Genomic DNA, 17,891 nt, shown 5'->3' with positions numbered 1-17,891 from the left:
GCCAATGTTGTAATGGTTAAGCTGGGGGCTCTAGAATCAGGCTGCTGGCTGGGTGCACTGAATGCCTCAGAGTCTCAATTTCCTCATCTGTAAAATGGGGATGATAACTGCCAGAGAGATGCTGTATTAAATAAATCCTGCAAAGCACTTAAAACAGTGCCTGTACACATGTCAGACAATGATGTTCTGATTCAGAACCTGTGCAGGAAAGGAGCCCAGGGGGCTGTGGCCCATAGGTGCATCTGGCTGCCCCAGGGGCCCTCTGGTATGTGCTGGACGTGCACCTGGTTGTGGCTGGGCCAGGGGGACCAGCAGATCACCTTGGCCTCTCTGTGATTTTCTTTTACTAAGTAGCCTGATTTGCTACAGTCGATATTTTAAAATATGTCTTATTTGCTTTGGGGGTGAGGAGAGTGTCTTTTCAGATTCATGTTTTCCACCCCTCTATTTTCTCTCCTGACCTTTGAGCCTGTTTTCTGACTTTACCTCCTGCCCTTGTTTGCACATGCCTTTTTTTAGCTGACTTTTTGCATCTAACCTTTTTATCTGAGCTCAGAGTCCCTGCCCCGCCTCTGGGTTTCAGGGCTACTGAGATGTCAAGAGGGCGATGACATTCCTGCTATGCCACACATCACGTCAAACACCAGCCCTGGGCCCACAGTAGGTGCCAGGCTGTGCTGGGCACTACATGTGTGCTAGCGCCTTCCTGTGGTAACAGGGGTACAGAGTAGGTACACCACTGCTGTTAAGCGGCAGAGCTGGCAGCTGCCAAGTCCCTGTCATCTGCATTAGCCTCTATTGCCTCTCATTCAAACACTGCCGAGCCACCAGGATAGCCACAGTACACTAAAGGGACAGAACAAAGGCATGGGTATGAAAAACATAATCCTGTAGAAAAGAAACAAAATCTCTCCCAAGTTATATCTGCCAGGAAGTGAAAGAAAAATCAAGGGGAAAGAACAGCATATTGACAGATCTGGTGACCCTAAGTCAGATTTAAGTCACACCATGGATTACACACCACCAGAAAGAAAAAGTGCTTCCAATGAAATTATGATGTGCTATCAGCGGCAACATCTATCCTAGGTTAAAGGATGTGAAAATGTGGAAAGAACATGCATCTCAGAAACAGCCAAACAGGGTATCAACAGTGGTTACACCAAGTAAACGTGGGATGTGGGGAGAGGAAAATTAGTCGTTTTGCCATAGACCCTTCTGTATCATTCCACTTGTTCGGACGAGCATGCCATTAATTTTATAATTCAAATGACTGCAGTTTAGAAAAAGAAAATAGGGTTTACCAAGCAGTTGCTATGTGGTTTCTTTTCCGGCCACCTCATGGTGCCCTGCTGGTGGGGAGAAGGCTGGTGGCTTGGGTGGGAGTGGGAGCGGGGATGGCAGGTAAATGTCAGGCACACTCTTTCCGGAGCTCTACCTGTGTGGGTCTAATCAGTACAAATTTCCCTTTATTAAGGCCAGCCCCCAAACCCATCATTAAAGGCTCTTCAAGTTCGAGAGTCCACAGTGGAGTCACAAAGCAAGCAATAAAGCCCCATTTCCCAGAGAACAGGCATCCAAGAGCTCTTCCTCCTGTATCATCCTCTGCTGTATTCTGCCTCACACCTTTGCTGTTACCTGGTGTGAGCCCATTTATAGACCTGTCTCTGTGCCCCCTCCCCAGCTAGAATGTAACGGGCAGGAGACTAGGATTGCATTAGTTTCATTTAAGGCTGCAGCCCTTGTCTGTCTCCTCCCTCTTCTCCTGTCTGTCCTGCTCTCTCCAGGTAAGCATAGGGAGGCTCTCTAAAGGCAGGTGGATTGAACATATGTCTCCTGGGCAACTTCCCACAATAATTTCTCCCTTGTCTTGTAGATACGGTGTCAAGTGTGATGCTGAGGAAGAGTACTTTTCCCCTTTGCTGCTGCACAGAACAGAGACTTACCCCTGTCTCAGGCCCTAGAATATGAGTGAATGGGACATAAGCTTCCTGTCCTCAAGGAGATGGTTGTCTAGAGGGATGACAGACAACAAACCAGGGAATAAACACAGAAAAGAATGTCCACTGTGATAAATGCTATTAGAACACAAGTGCCATGACAGGGGAAGCTCCTTTAAATAGATTAGGGATGGCCTCAGTGGGGAAATGCCACTTAGCTTGATGAGAAGGAGCTTATCATATAAAGAGAAAGAGAAAAAGCATTTTAGATGGGGAAGCAGCATGTGCAAAGGCCCTGAGGCAAGAAAGAGGCTGATGAGTTTGAAGTGTGGAAAGGAGGCTGATAAGCTCTAGAAGTGCGAGTGAGGACAGAGAGGCAGCCAGACACTGAATGGCTTACAGGCTACAGAAAGGGAGCTAGGTTTTTTCTATATATCACAGCAAGGACTATGGGGTTTTAAGCAGGAATATCACAGTCTGATTTATATTATTAAAAGGATCCATCTGACCACTTAAGGAGAACGGAAAATTAGGGGGGCAAGAGACCAGTGAGGAAGGTCATCTTTTCATTAATCAACATGTGTTTGTTCAACAATGTTCTAATGAAACTCTGAAAAACACAAAAATAAAAACAAACAAAATTCATCAGCTCCAGATGGCTCCAGAGGTCCAGAGATTACTGCTTGGGGGCTCACAGTCTACAGAGAGGCAGGAAGTCTTTCTGAATAAGAGGGCATTTAAGTGGGATTTTAAAGGATGGCTAAACGCTGTTCCAGGAATGGGCACAGCCTGGGCAAAGGTGCAGAGATGGCAAAAAGGGTCCATGTGAATGGGAGCTGTACTCCCATTTGCAGGAATGACTAAATTCCTGATTTAGTGGATGAAGTAATTATTAACTGATAAAGAAGAAGTAGTATGAAGGCAAAGCATGGAGGAAGATGCTGGAAGGGTAGGTGGGGATAAGTCATAGATGCTCTGAATGGGGGCTGTGGAGTCTGGACTTGATAATGGCTCTCCCTGCCATTCTGATTCCATGATTAATAATATTGGCTGATACTTCATAGAGCTTCCTATGAAGAGTGTCAGGGACTGTTCTAGGCCCTTAAGACCTATTAAATTATTTAATCTGCACAATAACTCTATGAAGCTGGTACTATCATTTACTCCTGTTTTACAGGTGAGGTGACTGAGGCACAGAGAGGGTAAGTTGCTCGCTCAAGGTCACACAGTTAGGAAGCACTGGGGATGGGAATCAAGCCCAGGCTCTCAGGTTCCAGGGTCTGCTCTTAACCACTGCCCTGTGCTGTCTCCTCCATCTATGATTCCACAATTCTGCATTCTGTGATTTTCTGTCCCTGGCACAGAAAACCCTCTCTGGGCAGTGTCCTTGGCTGCCCTTCTGAGTTCCTAAGAATATGATAACAAGGTCCTCAAAGTCCACGAACATGGCCCTATGGCTAACCTGTGTGACCAGGGGCAAGTCCCTGGACCTCTCTGAAAAAGCTGTGTGCCCATCTGTAAAGTGAGGATAAGAATGCCTTCTTCACAGGATGGACAGGAGGACTGTGTCGCTAGCTGGGGTGATAATCATAGTAGCTCTTAGGCATAATCTCTACAACAGCTAAGGTCACCCCCCCCACCCCATATGGGAAAAACTGAGGCTCAGAAAGGAGCCATAACTCACCCACAGGGACACAACTTATCAGTGGCAAACCTGGGATTTGAACTACAGTCCCCCCATTGGTGTCTGGTAAGTAAGTGCTTGAGAAATATAATCCTCTCTCCCCAGAATGTGAACCCAGTGTGCCTCCGAGCCTCTGAGGGTTACCCAGGTGGCTTTTAGGGAGTGAGCACAAAGAGCAAGCATGTGGCTGATTCCTGTGGTGCAGGCCTAGCATTGTGAGGGTACCCTGAACTTGCCCTGTGCCCCCGCAGGTGGCTGTGTTGGGGATATGACAGGCCCTGTTCCTGGCTGGAGATCTGGCCCAAGGCCTTGGAGCATTGGGGTGGTATATGGATTTGGGGGGTGGCAGCTGATACCGTGGACAGAGTCCTGGACTTCAAGACACTCACTCAGCAACCTTGGGCAACTCCACTCTGTGCCTCAGTCTCCCCTTGAGTCCAGTGTACACAGCAGGATAACAAGGACTGGGTTTCCTCCCCTTCCCGGCTCTGAGATCTTGCCTAAACCATCCCACTTCTCCAGGACCAGCTCTCCTCTATAAATAGGTCTAGATGCAGTTGTGAGGGTAAAGGAAGGTGTGCATGTATAGGGCCTAGCATGACATCTCTTTTTATTACCTGGAAGCCCCCAGGTTACCTTGAAGGCTGTAGTAAGGTCGGGGGAGATCATGGGCGGTGAAAGTTTGTTGGAAAAGTTTCAACACCAGTATTTGCACTCATCTTTAGCTGCTGCAGGCCCACTGTGGAGGTCTGACTCTGGAGTTCAGAGAGATTCCCTGGAGAAGGTTTTGGAGGGGCCAGGGCAAGGGGAGATGTTTGAATTCCCTCCCCATGAGGCTACCAGGGCAGACTCAGCCCTCTGAAAGGGCAGAGAAACACCTAGAAACATCCCTGGACCCCCATGTCCAGCCTCACTTACTTAATTCTGTTACCGCTGAGCATAGGGGTGGCCAAGGCCACAGATTCCTCCCTACAGTGGCCCCATTTTACAGATGAGGAAACTGAGGCCCTGTGAGATCCAAAGACTATGGTTGGTGAGGCCAAGTCTCAGGGCACAGAAGTTACTGCTGGTCCAGCCCCTAGCTGGGCATCTGCTAGCACCTGCTGCTGCCACCTGCCACTTGGGGCTGTCTGGGCTCCCCAGTGACAGTTGTTTCTGGAGCTGATTCATCTCTACGCTTGGTGAGGAGCTGGGCACATGGCCCGGCACACATTAAGTACTCAGCCAATATTGGTTTTATTGATTTACATTCTCTTTCTTCTTCCAGATCCTCCCAGCTTGGAAACCCGAAATTGGCTGGGGGTGGGATGGGGAGAAGGGCCTCATTTTAATCTGAAGTGAGTCATGTAAATTGATAAATTTAGAAGTGGTCGAAAGAGCTCTTAATCTCCTGCCTTCAGAGAGTTGCTAGGAAGAGACTGGTTCTCAGCAACCTTTGCATCCCAAATAATCACGTGAGTATGGATGCCGCCAGTGCCCAGCCCAGGCCCCCTTCACCACCCATAACCCTTGTTCCCCAGCTGCTGGGCTGTTATACCTTCCATTTGCCTCCTCTGCAGAATTACCCCAGGGTGAGCAGGAGCTGCTGCTGTTTCAGTCTTGCTCCTGGGGACCCCCACCCAAGATCCCTAAGGATGTGCACACACACATAGCCAGCCTTTCCTCCACCCTGTCCCTCCCCATGACCCTATCAGTAATGCCTGGGCAGCTTCAAATCTGAGACATTTAATTAAAGTCCCAGGGAGCCCCTTTGGTCCCAAAGTCCTTTTTTCAAAGATGGGAAACTGGTGCCCAGAAAGCAAGTGTGACGCGTCCAAGGTTGCTTGGAGTGTTTGTCAAGGCCAGGCTTCACCCAGGTCTCTGCTCCCTTCCTCCCACTCCAACACATTCTGTGGCCCTGGCACTGACTGTGGGACCAGCTGGCCAGCTGGGGCTCTTGCTCTCTGCAGGAGGTAGTTTTGCTGTGTCAACTCTGCAGCAGCCACTGAGAAGGCACTGGGAGGCCAGGAAGTGCTGGCTGGCAGGCCTGTGGGGTGGTTGCCAGGCTTTGCTGGCCTTGGGCACACCCCAGCTCATCCCCTTCCCTGGTTTGGCGCTGAACAGGCAGAAACCTGAAGGAAGAAGGAAACCACTTCCAATGAGAGCCCAGGCACAGTGGATGCACAACTGGTTGCATCCCAAGATCCCTCCGTTCCTCATAAGAATTACAGAGTCCTGGACTGACATGGGCAAGGAGGCAACATCAGGCTGGTGTCTGGACACCAGGGTCTGGTTCTAGCACTGTGAAGAGCCAGCTGAGTGACCCTGGGCATCTTGGGCCTCAGCCACCCCACTGGTAAAATGAGTGCAGTCTGTATTATTATTTTACTGAACCCAGTGTTTGTTGTAGCTACCATCTATTGAACTAGAAGACTCATTAGAAGTTCATGAAATAATAATTGCCTACACTTCTGCTAAGCACTGCCCTAAGCACTTTATTTAATTTTCACAGTAATCCCATGAATTGGATACCTTTTTTTATCCCCATTTTACAGATGGTGGGACTAAGGCACAAAGAAGTTAAAATGCTTGTACAATGTCACACAGCAAGGAAGTGGTGGAGCAGGAATTAGAATCCTGGAGTCTGTGTTTTAAACTTCTCCCTGCACTACTGTCTTTGTTTTTTGTTTTGAGCTGCCAATTATTAGGTACCTACTGTATACAGGCACTCTGCTGGGCATGGGATATACACATAAGCTTCCTGACTTCTCACAACAGCTCTTGGAGGTGTGTAGTCTCATGCCCATTATTTCAGAAAAGGAAATAAAGTCTCCTGTGAGGTGCACAGAAATGCCGAAGGTGGGAGATAGGCTTGTTCCCACCAGACTGTTCCCACTTGTTCTAAGTCCTGTATAATTCTGATGTTCTTTACCACATTTCATTGATTCTAAGATGCATCCGTTGTAAGATGCATTGCGACTTTATGTATACCTAAGAAAGCAAAAGGTGTGACTATTGTACTGTGACACACCACCAGCTGTAACAGGCACCCCTACTGCAGAGATGTCAAAACCTGCATCTGGGGACTCACACCGTCAGCTTCAATCACAACAGCCCTACAAGGTAGGCACTATAATTGTCCCATTTTATAGCTGAGGGAACCAAGGCTCAGAGATGAAGAACACACAACTGGTTAGTGCCCAGGCCTTGGGCTTGATGTTGGGAAGGCTGGGCCCAGACTTAGTCCTTAACCACTGTGCTACACGCCACTACATCAGCCCACAGGCACGGAGTAGAATGCTGGGAAAACTCAGACAGTGGTGCTCTGCACCCCTTGCCCCAGACAAGCTTCTGGCCCTCAACTGGTGCAGAGGCCTCAGGTAGGCTGGGGGACATCCCCAAAAGGCTTCCCAAGATCCCCCACCCCTCCAACAGCCTCAACAGAAAACTGACAGCTCAGCTCCCTGTGCCACCCTTGAGCTGATGTGAGGCGAGGTGTGAGGGAGCCAGGCTGGAATGAGCATCTCTGGCTGTGCTGTCTCCTGTGGTCTCCATGCAGTGGCCCCTGGGGCAGCCAGGTGTGGCCCAGTGGAGCAGTCCGAGCCAGCACGGAGAAGGCCTCTTATAGAAAACTGCCCTTAGGGTGGTATGGGAGCCCCAGAGAGACCAGCTCTCTTTCTTCAAAGCCCTACGGCTCTTGGACCCAAAATGGAGCCATGCATTCACAGCATCCTCCCACAGGCTCTTTCAACCCTGTGCTCCACTACAGCATGACTCCTCTGGGTCTTGGCAAAAATCACATCCACCCGCTTTGGACTAGGATTGCCCCTTTTGAGGATGTCTTTAAGGAAGCCTTCAGGAGGCCTTTCCCCAGAAGTAGGACAAAAGCTTGATGTATTTCGAATATATCAGGGCCCCATTTGAGAGTTTTCTATCTGTCATGTCACACACAGTATCTTGAGAGGAAGGTTTCTTCAACCCCACTTTACATGTCAGGATGCCAAGCTAGGAGAGGCAAAGCTATGGTTCAAGGTTACACAGCAGTAAACATTGACATTAAGATTTAAATTCAAGTCTTTTTGATGGCACAAGAGGAGGCCACTTTAATATCGACTGCTGCACAGATTCTGAGCAAAATGCTTCCTTTGCATTACTTTACCAAATCTTTACACAGAAAATAATAGTGTAATAGTAATAACACTATTATTACTCACATTTTACAGATGAGAAAACATCCTCTGAGCCTTCAACTGGACCATAATCCCAGGCTAGGCACTTGAATCCTGTTTGCCTCTTGTGACAACTGGGAAGGTAGGTATTAATGTTACCCCCATTTTATGGAGAAGTAAACCGAGATGAAGTTGTTCTACAACATGCAGCTATTTAATGGTAGAGCCGATTATTAGGATGTGGCTTGGAATAAGCAATTACCCTCCCACACATTAAATGAAAAAATATTTATGAAGTGCTTGAGGATACATTTTAGCTGTTAGTAATGACTGTTCTGATTAGCATGTTAGAACTTGGCAATTACCCCACAAGGACGGTGTTGTTGTCCCCATTCTCTAGATGTGGACACTGAGGGGCACAGAGAGTGGCAGAGATGAGAAGAGACTGTGGGTTCTCAATCTTCTGCTGTACAGGTCTTCTGGGGCTGGCAGGCCCTTCTCCTACCTCTACGCTCCCCCAGCGATTTCCAGCTCTTTTCTCTGGGGCCCTGGAGTCCCCATAGGCCCTGGGTCAACACATGGCTGGGTCCAGTTCCCGCTCCATGGTTCCTGGCTATAGGCATCCCCCAGACAGCTCCAAAAAGGTTAAAAAGGAGAAAAAGCACTTGGGTTCAAATCCCAGCTCTGCCCCTCACTTGCTGTAAGACTTGGGCATGTTCTTAACTTGCTGAGCTTTGGTTTCTTTATCTTTAATAGGTGACAGGAAGAAATGAGACACTGTGCAAAGGGCTCACTAACAGTAAACATTCAATAAATTTTAGTCACTGTAGTGGGTTGAATAGTGTCCCCTCCAAATTCATGTCCACCTGGAACCTCAGCTTGTGGCCTTATCCTTATTTGGAAAGAGTCTTTGCAAATGTATTTAGTTAAAGATTCTCAGATGAAATAATTCTGGATTTAAGGTGAGCCCTATAGCCAATGACCAGGGTCCTTATAAAAAGAGGAGAGGACACAGAGAGACCCAGAGAGAAGGGGATGTGAAGATAGAGGTGGAGATTGGAGTGCTGCAGCTACAAGCCAAGGATGCCAAGGATCACTGGTGACCATCAGAAGCTGGGAGAGAGGCAGAGGACAGAGTCCCCCTCAGGACCTCCAGAAGGAACCTGCCTTCTGACACCTTGATTTCAGACTTCCATTCTTAGAACTGTGAGAGAACAAATTTCTGTTGTTGAAAGCCATACTGTCTGTGGTCATTTGTTACGGCGGCCCCAGGCAACAATCATGGAGGCAGAATCCACTACTGCAGTTGTTACTACCTGGGACTTGCAGTGTCCCAGACCCCTCTGCCTAAGAGCCAACTGGCAGGAGGATCTGCCTTTACTGAGGACACAAGGCAGGTGGATCACCACCCTTCTTTCCAGGGGAAAGCATGGACCAGGGGGCTGTTACTACTGGCTCAAGGGTACCCACCAGTGACGGAGCTGGACCTGGCACCATTTCTCCTGAGCCTCAGACCAGGGCCTCTTGCCCTACAACTGGGCCCCTCTGCAGCCTCACCAACAACTCCAGCCCTGGCCCCCTCCCCTTATATCCATCAGGCCTGGCCCTCTTGCCCTTCACTCCTCTGACCTTGCAGAGGTTTCCTGGATTGCATTCCACGCTTCTAAGGTCTGCAAAAACACTCCCTCTGTCCACTGCAGGGCTCCCTACTGGAGACCAGGACGGAGCCCTCAGTACATTGCCCAGCACAGAATAGGTTCTCAGGAGGTGTTGAAAGCATCACCTGTTTTTTTACTGTCCTCTTAAAGCAACCCATTGAAGTGGGAAACCTGGACAACACAGTCCCATTTAAGAGAGCAAACTCCAAGACTTGAGGCGACAGGGACACTGACTCAAGGACACTCTTAAGTGGCAGAGGCAGGTCCTTAACTCAAACCTTCTGGCTCTCAATCCAGACTGATTCTCAACCTGGACAGCTCCCATTCACTGAGCCACACCCTGGGCTATGCACTTCCTGTCCACTAGTTTTCCCACTTGCCCCTCACAATAGCCTGAGAGCTGGGTGCTATTATCATCCATTTTACAGGTGGGTGAACTGAGGCTCCACCCCACTGCCTTGTTATCTCCTTTACCTAGTACCAGCTCTTAATGAGGGGTACAGCCAGACATCTGACTATCTCTGTCCAGGGGGACAGTCTCCCTAAAAATTTTATTTGAGGTTCCAACTGGGAGAGAAAAATGAATTACTACAGGTTCTGTGTCCTGGCCTTGGAGAAGGTAGGGTGGGCTAGGGTCCTCAGATTCCAAGCAGGGGACTACCCCTGACTCCCACACTGGAACTGCTCTGCGTGTTCCAGGCAGGGCTGGGGGAGGGAGCCTGCCCAACCCATACAATGTATGTGTGCATGTGGTACCCAACCCCTGCACCCCAGACAGATCCGCTGTAGCCATCTGGAGCTGAGGAGGGCAGGAAGGAGCTACATCCTGCACCTCAGGGTCCCCCAAGTCCACACCTTGACCCTGCACATATTATAGGCCAGCTGTTTCACATACATTATTTACAATCTGAGTCTCTTTGGAGCACTCCTCCCAGCCATACTGCCAAGAACATAGCCTTGTTCTGGATTTGAAAGTTGACCCATCCCTGGAAGGGCCTGCTTTAGCTGAGCAGGGTGAAGCCAGAGTCTAGGGGTGGAATAGGGGACCAGAGGGCTGGAGACTTGAGTTTCAGTCTCACTCTGCCACCAGCTTGCCAGGTGATCTCAGTTTCCCCAGATGTGGCAGGAGCAGGGGAACAGCACTATGCCACCCCCAGCTCTGAGATCCTGTGAACTCCCCCAAGACCACTCTCAATCCAATCTGATCCCTGGGGTACAAAACTAGAGAGATAAGAATCCTGGGGCACCTATGAAAATGCACCAGGGAGGATCCATTCATGCTTGAGAACCACCAGCCTAGAGACTCCCCTCCTTGCTTTCCTTCCTGACCTTGGCCGATCATAGCAACAAGGTGCTCACCCACTCTGGCTCCAGGCCCTGACGCCAGTCACACCTCTGTGCATTGCCCTCTACAGTATTCAGGCTCTCAGACAGCAGTGGGGTAAGGCAGGGCAGGAACAGGCAGGCCCTGGTCCTGGATGAGGAGACGGACGTGCAGACAGACAAAGCCACTTGCCCAAGGTCACCAGCTGGTCAGGAGGAGCAGCTGGGCCCAATGTATTCATTCCTTTAACTTACAGAGTCAAACATCTCGGGAGAACCAGAGGCCCAAACAGACTCCTGCTGCTTCATGTCTGGGGCCTGAGAATGGTTGGCAAGACTCCCTTCTCTCCAGAAAGCACAGTGTTATCTTGGCCAAGTCTCATCCCCTGGCTGACCCTCAGTTTCCCTCATTAAAGGAGACCAGGCCAGTTAACTTCAGAATGAACACATGTGCTCTGGCTTTCTAGGTGCCATCAATTCCACAGGGTAAAGGGATGGCAGAGCCATCCAGCTGCCTAGGACAGGGCCATACCTGCCTTGAGAGAGCTCTATCTTCACCCACAAGAGACCCTCTGGACCCTTTCTTGGTGCCTTGCCCCCATATCCTAAGTTCTTGGCCTGTTGGTTTCCAAGAAGTTGGCATCCCAAATTGGAGCTGGCCTCACACAGAAAAGGGGTAGGAGACTCTAAGAGGGGAGGCAGGGAGCCCAGTTGTTTGGTTTCTACCTCATTTCTGTTATGTTCCAGCTGTGTGATCTTGGGGCCTCACTTCTTCATGCAGCTTCCTTATCTGTGGCATGGGAATAACAAGGCTACGGGAGGCCCCTCTGAAGCGATGCATGAAGAGCAGTTAGGTCAGAGAATGCTAGCTGGCTTATTATTATTTACCCTAGTCTCTGACACATAGCTCTCCTGGGTGGGGAGGAAGGGATAGAGGGCCCAGGGAAGAACAGAGGGAGGGGCCTAGCATTTCAGTTTCCCTACAGTGTAAGCCACAGGCAGATTTTCTGACCTCTGGTTTGGAGAGGACTTTGGGAGTAGCTGGAGACATCCTGAGCTCCAGCTCACTGAGACCACCCACCAGTGGGCCAGTTTCTGGTGCCACGGAAGGAGGTTGGTGGGGCCAGTCTGGGCTCTTCCTGGTGGTTTGTACCATATGCAGTAGCTGTGCCCGCCCCTTCCTTTGTCTCTTTCCCAGCTCTGGGCAGCCTACCTGAAGAACACCAATAACCCAAGATGTCCTTGCTGAGCCCACTCACAGCTTCCTGTGAATGTGGGCTGGCCCTCCACTTAGGCCTGTGTGAAGCTGCCATGGCCATTTGGGAGCCAGTGTCCCTCTGTCCTCATGGGCAGTCTCCTGAGGGGCAAGCCTCTCCCCAGTGCCCACTGAGGCACCTTTACTCCCAAAGAGGATGCTCAGAAGTGAAGGGTCAGGTGTGTGCATGCAGCATCCACAGAGAGTACCTATATCTGTGTGCCCAAGCCGTCTTCATATGTGTGCAGCCTACATTCACCTGTGGGCACATGCCAGCTTGCTGTGCCTGCCAATGCACAGATAGGCATGCAGATGGCATTCAGGACACCACATGCGTGTGCTTATCACTTGAACACAGGGGCCAGCCTTCACATGGGCACATGTCACATTTCTAGCTGCTGCAGGGTACTGTGTGCAGGCCAATTTGCCCATATGTGGCCTACTGTATTCCTGTGTTAGCCCTACATTTACAGGTGTGGGTGCACACGTGTGTGTGTGCATGCTGCATTTGTGAGCATACTGTACTTTGCAGGTGAGAGTCAATGATGTGAGCTGTATTCACATGTATTGGGTGTATCTGTGGGCATGGACACTGTATATGTGTATATGATATGAACACATGATGTACTACTATGTGTAGTAAACCTGTATACGTGCACTTAAGCAAATCTGTGGATATGTACATGCCCTGATGCCTGATGAGAATGGGACTGGCATACAAAGGTGGCTAAATAATACAGGCTATCAGCACCTTTCCTGTACCCCCCTGCAGGGTTCTCCCAGAGCTGCAGCCACCTCCCTGATTCTGCTCCTTAAATGAAGTTAACAGGCAGAGGCCCCCGCAGCTTGTGCTCCAAGCCCCCTCCTACTGCTCACGTCAAAAGAGAATTTCTCCGGATGGTGCTGCCGCTCCTGGAAATGCCCCAAACGTCAGCTCTGCTTCTCCCAGTGATTTGGAGAGCAATGCAGGCACAGGGGAGCCTGTTCTTTGCTGGGCAAGGGGTATTCAGTGTTACACCAAGACCCTCTGCTGGCTGAGCTTGCCTGCTCACATACCCTTCTGAAGGTCGAGTCAGGCTGGGCCTCTGGTAGGGGATCCCGAGACCCCCTAGGACCCTTGCCTGACTGGGACAGTCCAGTCACAGAGATGTCACCCCACATCACCTGGGTGAGCAGAGAGCAGCCGTGTTGGAATGGCCACTTGGCAAGAAAGCGTGGTTGGAGGCAGCAACCCACTCTTGGGGAGTGCAGAGGCCCCCTGGTGGATTTCCCAACCCTGACCCTGCAGGGGGCAAGGAGGAGCCCCAGGTGCCTAGCTCTCAGCGGAGGCCACAGAGGCTAGCCCAGGAAGTGGGCTTCCTTTCGGGCCAAAAGTGCCAACTCCACCACCCAGCTTTGCTGCTGCAAAATGGCCTGGCCAGCCCAATCCTAACCCTCTCCTGGCCTTCTTGGGGACCTGGGCACTTGTCCCAGCCACATGCCTCAGCTGGCTTGACCTGGTGGTCCTGGAACACAGCACCCCACCCCACCAAAGGGGCCTCTGGGGGAGCTTCCCTCAGTCTCTTTCCTGGGTCCCTGTCCATGGCAGGCAAGGAGCACCCTCAGGTCCCCGGCACCTCCCTGGGACGAAGCTCAGAGGGGAGAGAACCTTCCCCAGGCTGCCAGCTGGCTGGCCTTGCATAACATCCATTGGGGGCATTTGCTGTCCAGAGGCTGCCGGAATCTACCTGAGACCCCGAGCATCCTCCTGTCTAAGGCTCCCTTGCCCGTGTCCCCAGCACCCCAGCCCTCCCCTCAATACAGGGACCCTCACACTAGTGTTTCCTTCAGCGGCGGCTCCCAATGCAGCCTCAGCTGCTGCCAGATAAACAAGTCCCGCTCCCCCCCCCCCCCCGACGCTGTCACCGCCACCACCATCAGCACTGAAAAAAATCAAATGAAATGAAACAACATAAAATGGGGAGGGAGGAAGGGGAAAGCGGAGCGGGGCGCTTTTTATTTTTTATTTTCTCATGCTGGGGGATGCCGGTACTTACTTGGCTATGAAAATCACCACAAATCCGGCACGGTTTCCAGGCGGGCAGCCCCGTAATCGCGGTGCGGCAGCTGGTGCCGCGGCTGAGCCCAGCCAGCGTGCCCGGGTCCCTCTGCAGACTGTACCATCCTGCCCAAGCAGGTGGGGGGGGCGGGGGGGCGGAGGCGCCGGCTTCTAGGAGAGCATCTCGCCGGCAAAATGCAATCTCGGGGGAGGTAGGGGCCGCCCCTGCCGCGGCGCTGGCGGAGGCTGGGGGAGGGGGCGGGCGGACAGGGAGGGGCGCCGGGAGGGCTTGTGCTGGTGGCGGGGCTGGGGGAGGAGAGTGGGGCGGGGGTGCTGGACCGAACCACCACGGTGTTGTTTGCGGTTTTAATTCCTCCCGTGGGATCATGAGGAACTGAAGTTGGCAGAGTCCCAGGAATATGCCCGCTCCCCTGAAGTAGGAGGGAATGTCAAGGGCAACGTGTGGGTAGGGTTGGGGCTGAGCTGGAGGGAGGGGTGGGGGTCCTGCCAGTGGCGGAGGGGAGGAGTGATAGCAGAGAGGATGGCCCTAAGTCGTCCCCTACTTTCTGGGAGACTCATTAGGCTGGACAGGGGCTCTGGTTTCTCCTCTTTTTGGTCAGGACACTCCCCAGACCTGGGGAGCAAAGGTCCCATGGGGGAGCAGTGGACTCAGCACAGACTAATCACATCTATGGTTGCAGAGCCAACAGAGCAGAGCCTGCAGTGAGAAACCTGCTGCCAACCAAACACTACAATGCAGCCCACACTACACCCCTGTGCACCCATACCTGCCTGACCTCAAAGCTGGCAGAAGACTCTCTCAAGGGGCCATTTCTTTGCTCACCGCTGCCCACTGGCAGGGGTGTCTGCATATGTCTCCTGCACCCACAAAATCTGCTAGGACATCTGCGATGAGTTGGGGGCTGCCTGTTTTGGGGACTAATGATGTCCAGAGGACCCTAAAGCCCCCAGTGAAGAGTCTGCAGGAATGAAATGCCCCAGCCAGCTGCCTGATTCCTGCCTCATCTTTGGCAGGCCTGCTGTCCCTTTAAATCCATACTGGTGGGAGGACAGCCCTAGGAGCAAGGTTAGGAGGTCACAGCAGGTGAAGGGACTTCTCTTGGATTCTGAAGCTCCCTTTCTACTTGGATTCTGAAGCCTTTCTCACTGCCCTGCCTCCTCTAAGAGGGGTGCCCTGCTTGGGAGGAGGGCATCGAAGGTGGAAGGATGTTCAGGACTTGTGTGTTGGGTGCCTGTTGGCGGGGAGAGGTTGCAGGGGATGGGAGAGTCGGGGCTGGGGGTTGCCCCAGGAGGCAGTTCCAGACTACAGCTGCCTCTTTCACCTGCCCCCACCCTCTGCCCACTTTCAAGCTGGCTGCCTGAGTGTCCCGAGCTGCTGCTCCATCCCTGGGCTGGCACAGAATATCAATTTGTCTCATTAAGCTGAAAGTCTGCACTGCACCAAAATCAGAACCGGCTGGGCAGTGGGGCCGCAGGAGGCAGAGAGCTGGGAGCACCAGCAGGAGGGCCCCTATTGGCAGTGCAATGCTGATATGCCCTTGCTTTTCACCCCCCTGACCTCACCAGGGTTGGTTTCATTCTGCCCCTCAGCCAGGCAGAGTGACATGCGGTGGGCAGGGGGAGTGGGGCGGCAGGGATGCAGAGAAGCTAAGGGTGCTAGTGCTGGGTGGCCCTGGCTCCACTGGAGCAGGCCCGGAATGCACCTGGCTGGGGTTCCAACAGAGCAGCCCAGGGTACCATGCAGAGAGGTTCCTGCCCCCTACCAACAGCCCGGGACAGGGAGCTCCTACATCAGCCCCTTCTGATGGGTGCAGATCGGTGAGGGCTCTGCTGGCCTCCCATCCAGGCAGACTTCTAAGTTAGCTCCCACCTCAGGAGGGCCAGGTCAGGAGTCTCCCCCTCCCCAGGATCTAGAGGCAGCCTCTGTCCCCCAACAAAAGGCCAAATGCAAGTGTTCTGAGATGATTGGGGTGAGGGTGGGCAAAGAAGGGCAGAGGGTGAGGGCCCGTTGCAGCTCATGTCTTGCCAGAGCAAATGTGTCTGTGCCAGGAATCCCACCATTATTACTGTGACATCACTGGGGGCAAACCATTTTCCCTGATTACAAAACAAACAGCCCACAAGGGGCTGGCTATGAGCCACCATTTCAAAAATAATAATCCTTTCGGTGTGTCCAGCGTACTTGATAGTTTGTAAAGGCCACGTGCAAAACAGTAAATTGCTTGATCCTCACAACTCTTACTGGAGTGGCTGCTGTGAGCACCCAAGTGGTAAATGAGGAATCTATGTGTGGTTCAGAGGTGTGTGGTGGCCAGGACAAGTTCCCTCAGCCAGGAAGGGGTAAACCAAAACTGTGACCCAAGGCTGAGAACTCAAAGCCCAGAGCAACCTACAGGTGAAGGTCAGCATGCTGTGGGCCAGCTGGGGGCCCCAACACTCACAAACTTAGGAGCCCTAAGTCCTGCCTGCTCAATGGCCCCTGTATCAAGTGGGCAGAGCCTTCACCAATAGACACCAGACTCCCTGGACCTCATGGATTTGGTTCCCAGAATCTAAGACTAGAACTGGAACCTGACTAAGCTTCCATTTCCTCTCATTTCAGGCCTGATATACTTTAGCTTTTGTATCCTCACCTCAGTTATGGGATAGTCCCTAACTTCTGAGGCACCTCAAATGTTGAGTAGCATAGTTTTAAAGGTTTTACTAATGCTAAGCCCACAAACTCCTATTCATCCTTCAAAGTCCAGCTCAAATGCCCTTTCCTCAAACAGTCCTTCAATTCCACCAACAAAATTAATTCATGTTTCTGGCTTAGCTTTGACTACATCATATTGTGAAGGAGACATTTTTCTCCTCATTGGGCTGTGACCACATTAGTTATGTCTCCAGCTCCCAATTTCCAGCCCTCAGCTTGTGGTAGGTGTCATAATAAAGGATGCAGGATGCATCTGCTGCTGTGTGATTTTGATTCATCAAATGCCAGAACTAGAAGAACCTTTAAGGACACCCATCCAATTCTCCCATTTCACAGTTGAGCAAACTGAGGTCTCAAGAAAGGATGTAAGCAGATTGCTGAGGTCATCCTTGAGGATGGACTCTGGCCACAGACATTTAGCTCCCTGCCCTGTTCCCTGTGCCTTCCCTTTCTGCAGCAGATATAGCTGGGATATCTGGCCTGTCCTTCCAGGATATGTTGGGGGGCAGGGGATAATGGACAGGCAAAGGTGTTGTGAAATCAGAAAACAATGGTACTAGTGTTGCAACTCCAGGAAGGTTGGAAACAACAGGTCAGGGTCACTCACAGGGAACAGGGGAGAGGCAGGAAGCTAGCCAGGAGAATTACCTATTCCAGCATGATTTGCCTACGGTGGACACGGGCTGAGGGTCAGGTTGGAGGAAAGTATGAGAAATAGGGCGGGGGTGAGGGGAGGGTTGATGGTGTTTAGCTGGCCAGAGCTGGGGACACGTTTGGGGCCAGAGAGTTGGGGGACTGGTGAGGGTCAGTGTGCCTAGGAATGATGGTGGGAGCTTGGTCCAGTCTGATGGAGGCAATCTGCGTAAGGAAGACAGTTGCGTAGGTCCAGTTGGGTCCGAGGGAGGCAGAATCAAATGCAATTGGAGGCCAGCTGTGTTCTCTCTGGGAGAAATGGATTCTGTCACTTTACGCCGTGAGGGGAAGCAGGAATGAGGGTACACCTGCCCTTGCCTTGCCCAGCTCAGAGTCTTCTGATGTCTGGGCAGGGGTCCTGGGGCAGCTCTTGGGTCAACTGCTGTCATAAAGAGCTACCTGCTAGGTCCTTAAGGGATGAGAAGCTATTTCCAAAGGC

The 17,891-nt window shown here is 51.7% G+C and overlaps 1 protein-coding gene across 18 annotated transcripts in view; it reads right to left on the bottom strand.

The window, feature by feature from the left end:
* The window catches only part of ATP2B2 (ATPase plasma membrane Ca2+ transporting 2), a 353,731-nt gene that overhangs the window by 149,868 nt on the left and 185,972 nt on the right, over window positions 1–17,891 (bottom strand). Inside the window, exon 1 of one of the 18 annotated variants that reach the window (XM_036923440.2) lies at window positions 14,042–14,174. The exons of the other annotated variants lie outside the window; for them this stretch is intronic. The gene's annotated coding sequence lies outside the window, so the exon portion shown is untranslated. Of the gene's footprint in view, window positions 1–14,041; window positions 14,175–17,891 lie in introns of those variants that run through there. 18 annotated transcript variants of the gene reach the window in all.

This window comes from Manis pentadactyla, chromosome 1 (genome assembly GCF_030020395.1).
Source record: "Manis pentadactyla isolate mManPen7 chromosome 1, mManPen7.hap1, whole genome shotgun sequence".
Taxonomy (NCBI): Eukaryota; Metazoa; Chordata; class Mammalia; order Pholidota; family Manidae; genus Manis; species Manis pentadactyla.
This window is presented reverse-complemented; position numbering and strand designations above follow the sequence as displayed.